Source organism: Sphaeramia orbicularis, unplaced genomic scaffold (assembly GCF_902148855.1).
Source record: "Sphaeramia orbicularis unplaced genomic scaffold, fSphaOr1.1, whole genome shotgun sequence".
In the NCBI taxonomy this organism is placed as follows: domain Eukaryota; kingdom Metazoa; phylum Chordata; class Actinopteri; order Kurtiformes; family Apogonidae; genus Sphaeramia; species Sphaeramia orbicularis.
This window is the reverse complement of record NW_021941568.1, coordinates 1-18,457: the sequence shown is the minus strand read 5'-3', so window position 1 is coordinate 18,457 and position 18,457 is coordinate 1. Positions and strand designations below refer to the sequence as shown.

The 18,457-nt window shown below is 52.1% G+C and overlaps 1 pseudogene; it reads right to left on the bottom strand.

Moving 5' to 3' along the window:
• Window positions 1-859: 859 nt before the first annotated feature.
• On the bottom strand, window positions 860-18,402 carry LOC115416110 (protein mono-ADP-ribosyltransferase PARP14-like; annotated as a pseudogene).
• Between the last annotated feature and the right edge of the window lie 55 nt (window positions 18,403-18,457).

The following is an 18,457-nucleotide window of genomic DNA, read 5'->3' as shown; positions in this document are numbered from 1 at the left end:
ACACCCCCTTTTGGGATAAATGAAGCTGATTGGCTCACACCTGTGTAGCCACACCCCCTTTTGGGATAAATGAAGCTGATTGGCTCACACCTGTGTAGCCACACCCCTTTTTGGGATAAGTGAAGCTGATTGGCTCACAGCTGTGAGCCAGATTTGGACCACAGACTCAAACTTCAAAACACAAGAAACAATAAAAACCACAGACTGAAGCTGTCGTTAACAGGAGTTTAATTACAGGTAATGAAGCTGTCGTTAACAGGAGTTTAATTACAGGTAATGAAGCTGTCGTTAACAGGAGTTTAATTACAGGTAATGAAGCTGTCGTTAACAGGAGTTTAATTACAGGTAATGAACTGAGCAGGAACACTGCCCCCCCCCCCCACACACACACACACACACACACACACACACACACACACACACACCTGTCCATGAAGCAGGAACTACAGGAACCCATGAGAACAGGAAGGAACCAGACCCAGCACAGACCCAGACCCAGCACAGACCCAGCGCAGACCCAGACCCAGCGCAGACACTACCCCAGGTGAAACCCAGACATCACCAGTTGATCAGAGGTTGATCAGGTTCATTGATTATTGATCAGACTGAGTCTGAAGTTGAATCTGAGGTTCAGGTTCAAAGTCCATCAGTGCAAAAAAAAACTGAATCATAAACTGGAGATCAGCTCCAATCGAAGGATCTGATTGGACAAACACAAAGACCATGAAGACCACGAAGACCACACAGACCGTCAAGACCACAAAGACCATGAAGACCAGACCATTCATCGTAATCAGGTGTTGGGGTAGGCCTGGGTGGTCCTGGTGGTCTTCAGTGGAAGGTGATCAGGTGTTGGGGTAGGCCTGGGTGGTCCTGGTGGTCTTCAGTGGAAGGTGATCAGGTGTTGGGGGTAGGCCTGGGTGGTCCTGGTGGTCTTCAGTGGAAGGTGATCAGGTGTTGGGGGTAGGCCTGGGTGGTCCTGGTGGTCTTCAGTGGAAGGTGATCAGGTGTTGGGGGTAGGCCTGGATGTCGTTGAAGATCACGAACATGCTGGGGTTGCTCATGTTGTCGGTGACGCTGTCGTACAGGTGGGCGGAGCTGCCGGTGGTTTGGCGGGGGGTGTGATCATCCCACCTCGTCCTTGAGCGTAGTCTCCGACCAGGACCCGGGCCAGGTACATCCTTTTATGTCCCTTGGCGTCCGGCGGGGCGTAGCCTCGAGCGGAGTAGGCGGGATCAATGGCAAAGTAGGAGCCTTTCCCGAACATCGCAGCTGAGGAACGAAAACAGACGAACCACATGAAGTCGGTTTAAGTTTGGATGAGACGGCCGTGACCTTCGACCCCTGGGCTTGGTGACGCCTTTACTGACCGTGGGTGCCGGCGTAGCTGCGGTTGAAGCCATGCTCGTTGATTTGCTCGATGGAATCGGCGCCGGTTCCGTGGAAAAGCAGCTTCTCGTTGTTGGTGTGTTGGTTCTTGGAGTCCAGCTGCTGCTTCTTCAGTTGGTAACTCTGCCACAGGGTGCGGTTCTGCACGCGCTCCACCTGGAAACAGTCATGTGACACAGTCAACAGGGTCCGGTGTCCACGCTGAGGTTCTGCTGTAGGACTGGTGTGAAGGTTCTCAAACCTGCCACAGGTACACCCGTCCTGTAAAACCCTGAACACCTGGACCACTTCAGACCCAGCTCCATTCTCCCCTTACTCTCCGAAACACTAGAATGTTCCATCATGTCCAACTCCAACAACATCTTCTCAACTTCCAGCTTTTTGAATCCTTCCACTCTGGTTCTGGCCCCCATCACAGCACTGAACCAGCCCCCTGAACTGAACCAGCCCCCCTGCACTGACCCAGCCCCCCTGCACTGAACCAGCCCCCCTGAACTGAACCAGCCCCCCTGAACTGAACCAGCCCCCTGCACTGACCCAGCCCCCCTGCACTGAACCAGCCCCCCTGCACTGAACCAGCCCCCCGCACGAACCAGCCCCCTGCACTGACCCAGCCCCCCCTGAACTGAACCAGCCCCCCTGCACTGACCCAGCCCCCTGCACTGAACCAGCCCCCTGAACTGAACCAGCCCCCCTGCACTGACCCAGCCCCCCTGCACTGAACCAGCCCCCCTGCACTGACCCAGCCCCCCTGCACTGAACCAGCCCCCCTGAACTGACCCAGCCCCCCTGCACTGAACCAGCCCCCCTGCACTGACCAGCCCCCCTGAACTGAACCAGCCCCCTGAACTGAACCAGCCCCCCTGCACTGAACCAGCCCCCCTGAACTGACCCAGCCCCCCTGAAAGTCTCCAATGACCTCCTCCTTTCCATTCTCCTCCTTGACCTCAGTGCTGCATTTGACATCATCGACCACACCCTCCTCCTCCACTGTTTACAGTCCATGGGCATAGCACTCCCCTGGTTCTCCTCCTACCTCCCCCGGTTCTCCTCCTACCTCCCTTGGTTCTCCTACCTCTCTGGTTCTCCTCCTACCTCTCCTGGTTCTCCTCCTACCTCCCCTGGTTCTCCTCCTACCTCTCTTGGTTCTCCTCCTACCTCCCCTGGTTCTCCTCCTACCTCTCCTGGTTCTCCTCCTACCTCCCCTGGTTCTCCTCCTACCTCCCCTGGTTCTCCTCCTACCTCTCTGTCACTACATCTCCATCTACAACCCAGTGTCACACCTTCACTGTCACAACCGGCGTCCCCCAGGGTTCGGTGCTAACCCTAACCCTACTGTTCCCCCTCGGACACATCATCGGTCACCATGGACTTCAGTTCCACCGCTACGCCGACGATACCCAGGTTTACATCTGCACCAAATCCATGTCTCCAGTTCCTGTCTCTGGTGTCCAAATTTGGACGGATCAGAATCTCCTTAAACTCAACATCATTAAAACAGAACTTCTCATCACTGGTCCAAATCTGAACGTACAGAAATGATGTTGACATTCAGGCCGGTCCTGCTCAGCTCCTTCTCCACCTCCTGGTGTTCCGTGGACGTGGGTTTGAGTGGAACCAGTTTGACCCGGTCTCCCTTCATGTCCTCCCAGTGCAACGGCAGAGCGGCGGAGTCACCTGAAAAACACATGGACAGTGGGTTAGAAGGTCCTGGGTATGGTGTTCAGTCAGACCTACCCTACTGGTCCACAGTTTTAGACCAGTCCAGTTTATTCCAGTTGTGTCTGTAAACTCCATCAGTTCCAGTTTAATGAACAGCTGAACTGGTCCAAAGGTCAGAGTGAACTGACAGAGGGAAAAGTAGAAGGTAAGGTTAAAGAAAACTGAACGATAATGTCCATTTCACAATTACACAAAAGGAGAACAAGAAATGGGTTCAGACTGAAAGCAGTTCTGCAGCAGTGGAGGCTGATCAAGTCTGGAAAGTTGGTGGTTCAATTCCTGCAGGTGTCCCCACGTTTGTGAATTCCTTCCACCCCCTGTGTCTGCAGAACAGGAGTGTGGAACACACTGTGGTACCAGAGCCATGGAGCAGTACTGGAACAGGACTGGACTGAAGAAAGGAGTGTGGTACTGTAAAAATGGAAAAGAGGAAAAGGAATGAACCAGAGAAGAGAGACAGAGCATCAGAAGAGGGAAAAATGGAGGTGTGTCCTCCAGAGAAATGTCCAAGAAGGTCCAGGTGTCAGGAAGTCCAGTTTCCTTCAGCATCCAAAGGCAGGTTTGCAGGTTTGATGGGTCCAGTTTCAGCTAAAGCCAAAGTGAGACTGCAGATGCAGAAACAGAGGCTTAGCTGGACCATGAACAGGACCAGTGGACGACTGAAGACTGGAAGAAGACTACTGAAGACTACTGAAGACTGGAAGAAGACTACTGAAGACTGGAAGAAGACTACTGAAGACTACTGAAGACTACTGAAGACTGGAAGAAGACTACTGAAGACTACTGAAGACTGGAAGAAGACTACTGAAGACTGGAAGAAGACTACTGAAGACTGGAAGAAGACTACTGAAGACTACTGAAGACTACTGAAGACTGGAAGAAGACTACTGAAGACTACTGAAGACTGGAAGAAGACTACTGAAGACTGGAAGAAGACTACTGAAGACTGGAAGAAGACTACTGAAGACTACTGAAGACTGGAAGAAGACTACTGAAGACTGGAAGAAGGGGTTCTGGACTGATCAAACCTGACACTGTTCACTCTGTTCAGTGTAAACTCATGTGTTCAGTGTAAACTCATGTGTTCAGTGTGTTCAGTGTAAACTCTTCCTCCTCCTCTCTCTTCTCTCTTCTTTCAGCTGTTGTCCTGTCACTCTCCTCTCCTCCTCCTCTATGACCTCCTCTCTTCCTCCTCCTCTCTCCTCTCTCTTCTTTCAGCTGTTGTCCTGTCAGTCTCCTCTCCTCCTCCTCTATGACCTCCTCTCTTCCTCCTCCTCTCTCCTCTCTCTTCTTTCAGCTGTTGTCCTGTCAGTCTCCTCTCCTCCTCCTCTATGACCTCCTCTCTTCCTCCTCCTCTCTCTTCTCTCTTCTTTCAGCTGTTGTCCTGTCAGTCTCCTCTCCTCCTCCTCTATGACCTCCTCTCTTCCTCCTCCTCTCTCTTCTCTCTTCTTTCAGCTGTTGTCCTGTCAGTCTCCTCTCACTCCAGCTGTTTTCTGTCCTAAACTCTTCTTCTTCTTCTGTTGTGTCTGTGCTTCTTCCAGACCTCTTCTGTCTACATTTCCAGTCCAGTTTCAGTGCCTTTGGATGCTGAAGGAAACTGGACTTCCTGACACCTGGACTTTCTTGGACATTTCTCTGGAGGACACACCTCCATTTTTCCCTCTTCTGATGCTCTGTCTCTCTTCTCTGGTTCATTCCTTTTCCTCTTTTCCATTTTTACAGCACCACACTCCTTTCTTCAGTCCAGTCCTGTTCCAGTCCTGCTCCATGGCTCTGGTACCACAGTGTGTTCCACACTCCTGTTCTGCAGACACAGGGGGTGGAAGGAGTTCACAAACGTTGGGACACCTGCAGGAATTGAACCACCAACTTTCCAGACTTGATCAACCTCCATTGCTGCAGAGCTGTTTTCAGTTTGAACCCATTTCTTGTTCTCCTATTTGTAGAATTCTGAAATGGACATTATTTTTCAGTTTTCTTTAACCTTACCTTGTTTTTCCTCTGTCAGTTCACTCTGACCTTTGGACCAGTTCCAGCTGTTCATTAAACGGGAACTGATAGAATTTACAGACAAAACTGGAATAAACTGGACTGGTCTAAAACTGTGGACCAGTAGAGTACCTTTCAGGTCTTTCCTCAGGTGGTCTACGTCAGGTCTTGGTCAGACCTACCTTTCAGGTCTTTCCTCAGGTGGTCTACATCAGGTCTTGGTCAGACCTACCTTTCAGGTCTTTCCTCAGGTGGTCTACGTCAGGTCTTGGTCAGACCTACCTTTCAGGTCTTTCCTCAGTAGCTCCACCTGCCGCCGTCCGTTGGTTGCCATTGCCGTCTTGGTCATCACGTTGGCGTTGAAGGTCTGGTTGTTGATGGTGATCTTGATGCTGGTGGTCTTCTTTCCCAGAGCCTCCTCCAGGGTCAGGTTGGTCATCATGTCCAGGGACACCAGGTCCCCGTTGGAGTCGCAGACCTGCCACTCCACCAGACCGCTGAGCAGGAAGGCGTTCCTGCGCTGGTTCTCCATCCGCTCCACCTTCCGGATGACGTCCCTGAACATTCGACAGGACACGATGACATCAGAACGTTCTGTAAGGCTCCGCCCACAGCAGGTCTGAACACACATGAACCTTTTGTAAGGCTCCGCCCACAGCTCCGCCCACAGCAGGTCTGAACGCACATGAACCTTCTGTAAGGCTCCGCCCACAGCAGGTCTGAACGCACATGAACCTTCTGTAAGGCTCCGCCCACAGCTCCGCCCACAGCAGGTCTGAACGCACATGAACCTTCTGTAAGGCTCCGCCCACAGCTCCGCCCACAACAGGTCTGAACCACATATGAAAGTGGTCTGGGTCGGATTTAGGACCACATGTGAAAGTGGTCCAGGTCAGATTTAGGACCAGATCTGAAAGTGGTCTGGGTCAGATTAGTTTTGTTCAGACTGTCTGGAACAGATCAGATCCAGGTCACATGTGGGCGGAGCCTTAGTACGTTCTAATCTGAACACAGAACTGGTCCTGTTTTAAGGTCCACTAAGAGGCAGAACCGACTGATACTGGTGCTAACGCTCACACTAATGCTGACACCGGTGCTAACGCTGACACTGGTGCTAACACTGACAGTGGCGCTAACACTTGCGCTAACGCTGACACTGTTGCTAACAATGACACTGGCGCTAACGCTGAGGCTAACACGGACACTGATACCAAAACTAACACTAACGCTGACACTGGTGCTAACGTTGACACTGGTGCTAACGCTGACACTGATACCAACACTAACGCTGACACTGGTGCTAACGCTGACACTGGTGCTAACGCTGACACTGATACCAACACTAACGCTGACACTGGTGCTAACGCTGACACTGGCGCTAACGTTAACACTGGCGATAATGCTGACACTGGCACTAATGCTGAAACTGGTGCTAACGCTGACACTGGCACTAACGTGAACACTGGCACTAATGTTGACACTGGCGCTAATGTTGACACTGGCGCTAACGTTAACACTGGTGCTAACGCTGACACTGACGCTAATGTTAACACTGGCACTAACACTGACACTGGTGCTAATGCTGACACTGGCGCTAACGCTGACACTGGTGCTAACGCTGACACTGCCGCTAACGTTAACACTGGCGCTAACGCTGACACTGGTGCTAATGTTGACACTGGCGCTAATGCTGACACTGGCGCTCACGTTAACACTGGTGCTAACGCTGATACTGGTGCTAACGCTGACACTGGTGCTAACGCTGACATTGACGCTAATGTTAACACTGGCACTAACGCTGACACTGGTGCTAATGCTGACACTGGCGCTAACGCTGACACTGGTGCTAACGCTGACACTGGTGCTAACGCTGACACTGGCGCTAACGTTAACACCGGCGCTAACGCTGACACTGGTGCTAATATTGACACTGGCGCTAATGCTGACACTGGCGCTAATGTTAACACTGGCGCTAACGCTGACACTGGTGCTAACGCTGACACTGGCGCTAACATTAACACTGGCGCTAACGCTGACACTGGTGCTAATGTTGACACTGGCGCTAATGCTGACACTGGTGCTCACGTTAACACTGGTGCTAACGCTGATACTGGCGCTAACGCTGACACTGGTGCTAACGCTGACACTGGCGCTAACGTTAAAACTGGCGCTAACGCTGACACTGGTGCTAATGTTGACACTGGCACTAATGCTGACACTGGTGCTAACGCTGACACTGGTGCTAACACTGACAGTGGCGCTAACACTTGCGCTAACGCTGACACTGTTGCTAACAATGACACTGGCGCTAACGCTGAGGCTAACACGGACACTGATACCAAAACTAACACTAACGCTGACACTGGTGCTAACGTTGACACTGGTGCTAACGCTGACACTGATACCAACACTAACGCTGACACTGGTGCTAACGCTGACACTGGTGCTAACGCTGACACTGATACCAACACTAACGCTGACACTGGTGCTAACGCTGACACTGGCGCTAACGTTAACACTGGCGATAATGCTGACACTGGCACTAATGCTGAAACTGGTGCTAACGCTGACACTGGCACTAACGTGAACACTGGCACTAATGTTGACACTGGCGCTAATGTTGACACTGGCGCTAACGTTAACACTGGTGCTAACGCTGACACTGACGCTAATGTTAACACTGGCACTAACACTGACACTGGTGCTAATGCTGACACTGGCGCTAACGCTGACACTGGTGCTAACGCTGACACTGCCGCTAACGTTAACACTGGCGCTAATGCTGACACTGGTGCTAATGTTGACACTGGCGCTAATGCTGACACTGGCGCTCACGTTAACACTGGTGCTAACGCTGATACTGGTGCTAACGCTGACACTGGTGCTAACGCTGACATTGACGCTAATGTTAACACTGGCACTAACGCTGACACTGGTGCTAATGCTGACACTGGCGCTAACGCTGACACTGGTGCTAACGCTGACACTGGTGCTAACGCTGACACTGGCGCTAACGTTAACACCGGCGCTAACGCTGACACTGGTGCTAATATTGACACTGGCGCTAATGCTGACACTGGCGCTAATGTTAACACTGGCGCTAACGCTGACACTGGTGCTAACGCTGACACTGGCGCTAACATTAACACTGGCGCTAACGCTGACACTGGTGCTAATGTTGACACTGGCGCTAATGCTGACACTGGTGCTCACGTTAACACTGGTGCTAACGCTGATACTGGCGCTAACGCTGACACTGGTGCTAACGCTGACACTGGCGCTAACGTTAAAACTGGCGCTAACGCTGACACTGGTGCTAATGTTGACACTGGCACTAATGCTGACACTGGCGCTAATGCTGGGGCTAACATGGACACTGATACCAGCCCAGTTTAAAGGTCCACTAAGGGGCAGAACATGATTGGATGGGTTCTAGTCACCTGACCACAGACTCGGCGGTCAGCACATCTCTAGTCAGACCCTCCACGGTGATGGTGGGCTCCTGGTCCTCCTGACCCGGGTCCAGACGGATGCGGACCGTCAGTTTCCTCTGCAGCTCCTTCAGCTGGTCCAGGTCCTCCTGTGTCAGCTGATCGATGAACGAGTCCCTGATGGTCCTCTGGGCCTGTTCCTCCATGATCAGGTCCTGAATCTTCTGCTTCACCACACTGATGGTCTGAGGACGACACCAAAGACCACCTGAGACCACCAAAGACCACTTAAGACCACCAAAAACCACCTGAACACCTGGACCCAAGACCACCTAAGACCACCTGAACCTAAACATCATGACACAAACTGAACTGATTGGTTTCAGTTGTGTTAAATGTGACGTAGTTTTAGTCTCAGTTGGAGCTTCTTTTTTCTTCAGAAGTCCATCCATGGAACTGAATGAACGCAAACTAACCTTAGCGTCATCACTAACCTTAGCGCTGTCACTAACCTTAGCGTCATCACTAACCTTAGCGCTGTCACTAACCTTAGCGTCATCACTAACCTTAGCGCTGTCACTAACCTTAGCGTCATCACTAACCTTAGCGCTGTCACTAACCTCAGCGCTGTCACTAACCTTAGCGTCATCACTAACCTTAGCGCTGTCACTAACCTTAGCGTCGTCACTAACCTTAGCGCTGTCACTAACCTTAGCGTCATCACTAACCTTAGCGTCATCACTAACCTTAGCGCTGTCACTAACCTTAGCGTCATCACTAACCTTAACGCTGTCACTAACCTCAGCGCTGTCACTAACCTTAGCGTCATCACTAACCTTAGCGTCGTCACTAACCTTAGCGCTGTCACTAACCTTAGCGTCATCACTAACCTTAGCGCTGTCACTAACCTCAGCGCTGTCACTAACCTCAGCGCTGTCACTAACCTTAGCGTCATCACTAACCTTAGCGCTGTCACTAACCTCAGCGCTGTCACTAACCTTAGCGTCGTCACTAACCTTAGCGCTGTCACTAACCTTAGCGTCGTCACTAACCTTAGCGCTGTCACTAACCTTAGCGTCATCACTAACCTTAGCGCTGTCACTAACCTTAGCGTCATCACTAACCTTAACGCTGTCATCTAACCTCAGCGCTGTCACTAACCTTAGCGCTGTCACTAACCTTAGCGCTGTCCTAACCTCAGCGATGACACTAACCTAAGCGTCGTCACTAACCTTAGCGCTGTCACTAACCTTAGCGTCATCACTAACCTTAGCGCTGTCACTAACCTTAGCGTCATCACTACCTTAGCGCTGTCACTAACCTTAGCGCCGTCACTAACTTTAGCATCGTCACTAACCTTAGCGTCGTCACTAAACTTTAGCATCGTCACTAACCTTAGCGCTGTCACTAACTTTAGCGTCGTCACTAACCTTAGCGCTGTAACTAACCTTAGCGCCGTCACTAACTTTAGCATCGTCACTAACCTTAGCGCTGTCACTAACCTTAGCGTCGTCACTAACCTTAGCGCTGTCACTAACCTTAGCGTCATCACTAACCTTAGCGCTGTCACTAACCTTAGCGCCATCACTAACTTTAGCATCGTCACTACCTTAGCGCCGTCACTAACCTTAGCATCGTCACTAACCTTAGCGCCGTCACTAACCTTAGCGTCATCACTAACCCTTAGCGCTGTCACTAACCTTAGCGTCGTCACTAACCTTAGCGCTGCCACTAACCTTAGCGTTGTCACTAACCTTAGCGTCATCCGCACAAAGTTGGAACACTGTGGGCTCAAACTCCTCCCCCTCCAGGACCATGTCGCCAGTGATTGGACGCTCCTCGTCATGGCCAAAATGAGCGATGTGACTGAAGCAACTGTGTCTGAAACAACAAAGAGAAGCAGGTCTGATGACGCTAACGCTGACTCTAATGCTGACCAGTGGTGCTAATGCTGGTTGCTAACGCTGACACTGATACAAATGCTAACACTAACACTGTCACTGGTGCTAACCCTGTCACTGGCACTAATGCTGGTGCTAACATTGACACTGATAACAACACTAACACTGACGCAGGGGTTAAACACTGGGGCCTAAAGCAGACACTAATCCCAATGCTAACACTAACGTTGACAGTGGCGCTAAAAACTGGGGCTAATGCAGACACTGATACCAATGCTAACACTAATGCTGGACACTGGCACTAACGATCATGCTAACACTGACACTGGTGCTGACACTGGTGCTAATGCTGGGGCTAATGTAGACACTGATAAAAATGCTAACGCTGACACTGGCGCTAACATGGACACTGATACCAACCACTAATGCTGACACCTGTGCTAATGCTCGTGCTAACACTGACACTTACGCTAATGCTGGCACTAGCGCTAATGCTGGCATTAACACTGGCACTAACACTGATGCTAACGCTGGCACTGGCGCTAATGCCTGGCGCTAATCGCATCATAGACAACTTTAGGGTTCTAGGGGACGCCTCTGGACCTGCTGCCTTTAGGGTGTAGGGGGCACCTTTAGACCGGACACCTTTAGGGTTCTAGGGGGCGCCTCTGGACCTGACACCTTTAGGGTTCTACGGGCACCTCTGGACCTGACACCTTTAGGGTCTATCGGGGCACCTCTGGACCTGACACCTTTAGGGTTCTAGGGAGCACCTCTGGACCTGACACCTTTAGGGTTCTACGGGGCACCTCTGGACCTGACACCTTTAGGGTTCTAGGGAGCACCTCTGGACCTGACACCTTAGGGTTCTAGGGAGCACCTCTGGACCTGACGCCTTTAGGGTTCTAGGGGGCACCTTTGGACCTGACACCTTTAGGGTTCTGGGAGGTGCCACTGGACCTGATGCCTCTGGACCTGACACCTTTAGGGTTCTAGGGGTTCTTACCTTTGAACCTGGACAGTAGTCTCTTTCTCCTGGACTCCTGGCCCTCCTCTTCTTCATGCTTCGGTGGAACTCGGACATTCATGTTCTTCTGGAAGATCAAGATTTCACGTTCTGGACGACCTGGGCTGCTTCTTCCGGACAAACTCCACCACCGCCTCCACCATGGCGTCCGCCACCCACGGAGGGCTTAGCCCCGCCCTGACCTGACAGACACGAGGATGACAGTGACGGTCATAAGGGAACATGAGTCAAGTGGGCGGAGCAGATCCATGAACCATGTGACCCATGAAAACTGGGTCACATGTTGAATCTACTGACCATTGGTTCTTTCAGTCAAAGCCAAACCAGTACCAAAACTCTTTGCAGATGATCCAGTCTTTACAAACATACCAGGCCCTGTTTGAACCTCCAGTCCAGTCTCACATGGACCAGATATGTTCATTTCAGATGGGTCCAGGGTCTACTGGACCAGTTCAACCTGGAGCACCACATGTTCCCAAGAGCAGGAAAGCACACCCGTCCGGAACCGGTTCTCCTCACAGACCTTCAGCACGCGTAGACCAGCTCTTTGATTCTGGACGGATCATTTTGTCCAACGATGTGGACGATGTTCCTGCTGGGCAGATGTCCGGCTGACGTCAGGATCAGGGGTCTGGACTGGAACCCCTGAGAATTCACTGCACAGAACAACAAATACTCAAGTGCTCAACAAGTATTCAAGTACTCAACAAGTATTCAACTAGTACTCAACAAGTACTAAAATACTCAACAAATACTCAACACGTACCCAACTACTATTCAAGTGTGAACAGGTCCTACCTATCTGCGAAACACTCCGACTCCACCGAAGGTCGGCGCACTCCAGGATGGCCTTGGACACTCCTGAAAAACCACAAACACCAGCAGGTGCACGTCAAACACCTGGCCCAAAGAAGACCGGCCCCACCCACTGCCGCAGGGACCCACATGACTTCAGTGTGAAGTCCGCATTGGACGGAGTTGACGATGACATCACTGGCCTCCTTGGTGATGTCACCAGAGGAAACCTTGAGGGTCAGGTGACCCATCTGCATCGGTAGACGCCAAGAGACGGAGACGACACCTGACTGAAGGAAGCTGAAACAAAGTGAAGGAAGCTGAAACACATGGACAAAACCTAACCCGGGTTCACCGAACACTTACCTGGGTTCGCCTAACCCTAACCCAGGTTCACCTAACCGGGTTCGCCTAACCCTAACCCAGGTTCACTAACCCGGGTTCGCCTAACCCTAACCAGGTTCAACTGACACCAGTGTGTCCTCAGATGGAGGGTTCTTACCAGGACAGACTGGGGGCGTGGTCAAAGCGGGGGTGTGGTCAGATGTTTGATCTCTGGTTTCTACAACAGAAGGACACACAGAGCAGAGGTGGGTGGAGTACCTGAGGACGGCTCTGATTGGCCGGCTGCTCGGCTGGGGTGTGTCGCTTCAGGTCGGACGCTCCTCTGACCGCCGTGACCTTTGAACTCTCCGCCCGTGACCGTTGAACTCTCTGCTGAAACCATGAGCGACAGAAGGAGGAGGAGTTTGAATGACCACGTACAGGTCAGTGGGGTGTTCAGGACAGGAGCGGACTCAGACTCAGTCCAGCGAGCGTTCGTCCGACGGGTGGACCACCACGTACACCTCCTGCAGGTGGACAGGTCTCCGTCTGCGGCTGAAGTCCTGGATCTGGCCCAGCAGGACTCTGGAAACCAGGTCTCTGGGGAAGTCCAGGTTTCCGGTCCCGAGGGCGGGAAGGACAGCGAGGTCATGTGGAGCTGCTCCGCCTCCTCCAGACAAAAGCTGACCACGGAAGCCAAGACCTGAGGACAGGGGGCGGGGTCATGGTTCTGCTGTACGACGGCGTGTAGCGCTGCATCGCAAAAAAAAAACACCAGTCACTCCGAGAATAAAGTCATAGTTTGAAAAAAACTCAAAATGAACGGAAATAATGTTGGACTTTAGGTGATTAAAGTAATAATATTTGAAAATAAATTCACAATAATGCGATAATATTCCTCATTTATAAATTGTTAGCCTTCAGTCAGTTCAGAATTTATTCCAAAATCTGTTAGTTCTTACGATGAAACAAACTCGAACGAGTGCGAACTGTCGTCGAAGTCCTGTGACTAATGCTACTGTGTTGACTTGTGGGCGAGGCTAATAATCTCAGTATTTGGTGGGCGGGGCTAAGAGGCTCAGTATTGGCCTTTAGAACCTCCCAGAATGTTCCAGTCTCCGTTATCAGACAAGTAGGAACAACTGTATTCTGGAAATACGATATTTTTACACCTGTTTTTAAATTACGACTTTATTCTTTGTAATATTCCAACTCTTTGTATCCGACTTTAATCTGATAAAATTACAGTTTTTTCTCCATATTTAAGACTTTCTTCTCATAGTGACAGTGGTTTTTTTTCTTATGTGATTCTGATTTACTGTCGTTCTTTCTGTTCAAGCCTCTGGTCCTAAACCCTGATTGGACCACAGGGCCTCGCCTGCTGGGCCCGCCCCTCTGGTCCTAAACCCTGATTGTACCAGAGGGCCTCACCTGCTGGGCCCGCCCCCCACCATGGTCCCACGGGGGGCAGATGGTGTGGAAGACTTTGCGGCAGCGGAGGTCGAAGGCGTCGGTCACCACCACATCTCCGTACGACAGCGTGAGGCGTCGGCTTCAGAACGGACGGCTGATTGGAGGTGTGGTCCGGCAGCTTGGAGCAGGGCTTTGGAGACCGCCCCCTGATTCAGGTTCAGGGTCTCAGAGATGGTGTTGACCACCACGTCCGTCTGAAAACAAAGACAACAAACAATTACTGAGACGATTGGACCGGACCAGGGCCAGGACTGGTACCATGGCCAGGACCAGGACCAAGGCCAGGACCGGACTGGACCAGGGCCAGGACCAGAGCCAGGACCAGGACCAGGACCTGCTAGACATCTACTGTAAACCCACATGGGCTCCAGGTCTTAAATGCTCACCGTTTGGTTCTGGATGTCCCCCGTCAGGAGGACGATCTTCAGACCTTCATTGGTCATCTGCTCCCTCCGACCCGCCCTGCAAGCCAATCACATGACAGGAAGTCACCTTAACATGGACGCCATCAGCCAATAAGAAACGCCACAGATAAATGAGTGGCAGGAGGACGGTCTGGATGGAAACCACCTGGAGGTGGGAAGTGGTCTCAACAGTCTTAGTGGTCAGGTAGTCTTACTGGGCTCTAGTTTTCTTAGTTGTCCTACTGGTCTTAGTGGTCCTCATTGTCCTACTGGTCTTAGTGGTCCTCATTGTTCTACTGGTCTTAGTGGTCTTAGTTGTCCTAGTTGTCCTACTGGTCTTAGTGGTCCTAGTTTTCCAACTGGTCTTAGTGGTCTTAGTTGTCCTATTAGTCTTAGTGGTCCTAGTTGTCCAACTGGTGTTAGTAGTCTTAGTTGTCCTACTGGTCTTAGTGGTCTTAGTTGTCCTACTGGTTGTAGTGGTCTAGTGGTCCAACTGGTCTTAGTGGTCCTAGTTGTCCTACTGGTCTTAGTGGTCCTAGTTGTCCAGCTGGTCTTAATGGTCTGGACTGGTCCTTCCTCAGATGTTGCTGGAGGTTTTTTCAGTTCGCTGTCGACTCTTTTAAAGGATCTGGTTCAAGTCAGACTAAACCATCTTACCCTTGTCCTCTTCCAGGTCTGGACCCGCCCCCTCTGGGACTTTGGGCTCTGTTTGGTCCCTGAAATCCTCCTCCTCTTCTTCGTCCTACTTCACCAGACCAGGTCTGGTCTGATGTGTACCTCGACCTCGACCCCGTTGTGGTCTTCTGTCAGAACACAACCCAGTGTTAGAACCTGTTCCTGTGCTTCAGCTTCCTGAAACATGATCAGTTCACAGCTGATGTTCACTGGACTCACCTTGGGGGATTCGGCCCTGGGACCACCCCCTCAGAAGCGGGACCATTATCGTCGGCCAGAGGTCACTGAACTTCCTGCTGACGGCGGCGGACAGGACCCTGGCGGTGCATCGTTGTTGTCGACCAGCTGGATCTCAGTCAGCGATCCCGCCGGTCCGTCACAGAACTCCCGGACGGCCTGAGCGATGGTATTTGCGCAGAGTTCGACGGGAAACCCGAACACGCCGGCGCTGATGGCGGCAGGGCGATGCTACCGCAGCCCACGCTCTCCGCCTGCTTCAGACTCTCGGTGACGGCCTGTTTCAGAAGACGCACGGAGGTGCTCTGGTCCGAGCTGTCGAATCGCGGCCCGACGGCGTGGACCACATGTTTACAGGGCAGGTTGTACGACGGCATCACCATGGCACCTCCAGGCCTCAGGTTTCCGTGTTCGCTGACGTATCGGTTGGAGGCTCTCTGCAGCTCTGGTCCTGCGGCGTTCAGCAGCGCTAAGGCCACTCCGCCGATGTGCTGCAGCTCCTCGTTGGCTGCATTCACCACGGCGTCAACGGCGAGGTGACAGATGTCGGCTTTGCTGACGGAAACCTGCACACCACCGGTAGTCCTGAACTCTGCAATAACACAAGGTGTCTCCGTCCCCGTTGCCCCCGTCCTCCTCATCAACATCCTGAAGTTCTGGATGAAGAACCACTGCGCAGTTGTGCTCCATCATCACTGCGGACAGGAAGACGCTTCCTTGAGACATGAAGTACTTCTTGGCCCCTGGTTTGTGGACATTAGCGTGTCAGTGGACAGAGCTCGGGTCAGGTCGGTCACACAGGACTTGGCTTTGTGGACGCAAAGACGAGCACCCGGCAATGACGATCCTGGGCCGCTCTGAGTCAAACTGAAGGCTCACGTCGTGGTCTTTGGCGATGCCGGAGCAGTTGTTGGACTTTTTCTTCTTGATGAACTGAACCACGGCACAGGACTCGACTTGGACTGCCTCCTGGATTTGAGAGAAGTTGTGGATGAACTCCTTCAGATGCGAGTGGTCTCTTTTACTGGATTCAGGAAACCTGCCACCATGATCTGGTTCGGTCTCTCTGGGAGGGTGTGTATGAGTATAGTCTTCTTCTTTAAAGAGTTGTAGGAGTCCAGGAGCTTCTGGTTAAGTCCTTTCCAGGTGTGGAGCTTCAGAACACCCCGATCTTGAACATCCACATTCTGCACACACAAAACTGACTTCATCTTCTTTCTGCTTGGGTGAGGGTGCTATTGGAAATGCCCAACAGGGACAGGCCTTTCTGGTCCACGCTGTAGATTGGCGCCGATGCCTTGAGATGTGAAGATATCCTGGGGACATCTCCATCGGATCCACCGTCTTCAGAAACTCCAGGAGAGACGGGGGAATGTTTCACAGGTTTCCTCTTCATGCCACATTCTTCTCTAGGATCCAGGCCTTCATCTGGTACACCTCTGCAGGGAGTCCTGTGATGGGTCAGTTTGTGGTTGGCTTCATTGTAGGACAGCTTCATGTCTGGGGAGATGCCCACCGCTGCCTTCTGGACCCCGTCCTGGTTCAGGATGTAGAACATGGCAGGAGCCAGGTTCATGATCTCAGATGTGGCATTCGTCTGCCGATCAATGTGGTTCATGGCTTTGAGGACGAGGTTCTCCACCGGCGCTCTGATCCGTTTGATGGTGTCGACCGGACCTGCGATGGTCAGAACTCCTCTGGAAGCATCCAGAACCAGCTCAGCTTCGTCGTTCACCACCGAACAAACATCTTTCTCTGCGAGTTTCCAGGCAGGTGCTGAGGCTCGACAGTCGAAGGCGCAGTAGTGTCCCATGGTCCGTCTGAAGGCGTTCAGCACCGAGCTGCTCCACGCCTCCACGGTCTGGACGTCCAGGTCTTTCTGCCTCAGAAAAGTCGGCAGCGGACTGAGCTTGGCCTCCGGACTGGTCAGATCCACCACACAGAAGAATGGACGCATCTGACTGTTGATGCTGTCGGACAGGTTCTTCTTGTGGAGGAACTTCCAGACACCGTGGGTGGACGTTCTCTGTGACGGACTCGGGCATCTTGAAGGCAGAGCGTTGTTTACCGTAGAGAGCGAGCCCAGAGAATCGTAGTACGGGTAAACTTTGACGGCAATGGAACCCATCAGATGATCCTGTTTGACGCAAATACTGTCCACAACTGGAGAGAAGATCAGAGACTGTGAGTAGAAACATCAACAAACACCGATCCCGCAGGATGTTCTGTCAACCAAGACTGAAGAGAAAAGAGCAACACCTTCAGGGTCCGCGAAGGCCACGACGGCGGCCTGTTCCTCAGGGATCATGGTAATGGAGGTCGGTGAAGTCCAGCTTTTCTCAAAGTACAACTCCAGCAAGTCTGCGAAGACAACAACCACAGAGACCGTCCTGCAGATCCGTCCTCCTGCGTCGGTTTGAAGTTTGTCGGTTTGAGGTTGGTTTCTTACCTTTGACCACAGCTTCAGGAATCGTCTCCACTCGGACGCTGGTCGCCGCCCTCCAGCGGTCCGAGCACTCATTCCATTCCACGTTTCCACAGTTTGTCGCTGCTCTTACTCACCGACATGAACTTCTCTCCATCTGAAAAACACATCGGAACCCCGGTCAGGATCAGCTGATCAGGTTACTTCAGCCATCTGGTCTGTGATGACAATCATGGACCCCTGGGCGTCCAGGTGCGCTTACCTGTCGGACCCCTGAAGGCACCACGGCCCGGTTGGTCTCCCAGATCACCTCCAGACTGTATCCGGTCTCGTCCACGCTCGTCATGGTCTCCACCAACATACACAGCAGGTCAGAGGTCATGTCGCCGGACACATTCTCCAGAACCACACGGGACGGCGGGGGCGGGGCCAGTGGGGGGGGTGGGGCCACGGGACACTCTGAGGAAACCGACAATTAAAAACTCCTCATTCTTTCTGTTTATTCTGATGTTTTATTCAAAGTTTGTGATGAGTTTGATTTTACCTCGGCCTCCATTTTGTGCAGCGGCATCGGTTTCAGGTTTGACCTCTGACCTCTGAGTCTGAAGATCTGAGGAGTAAACAAACAAACAAAAGACCACATGAACCATGAGCTTCAGCACAGA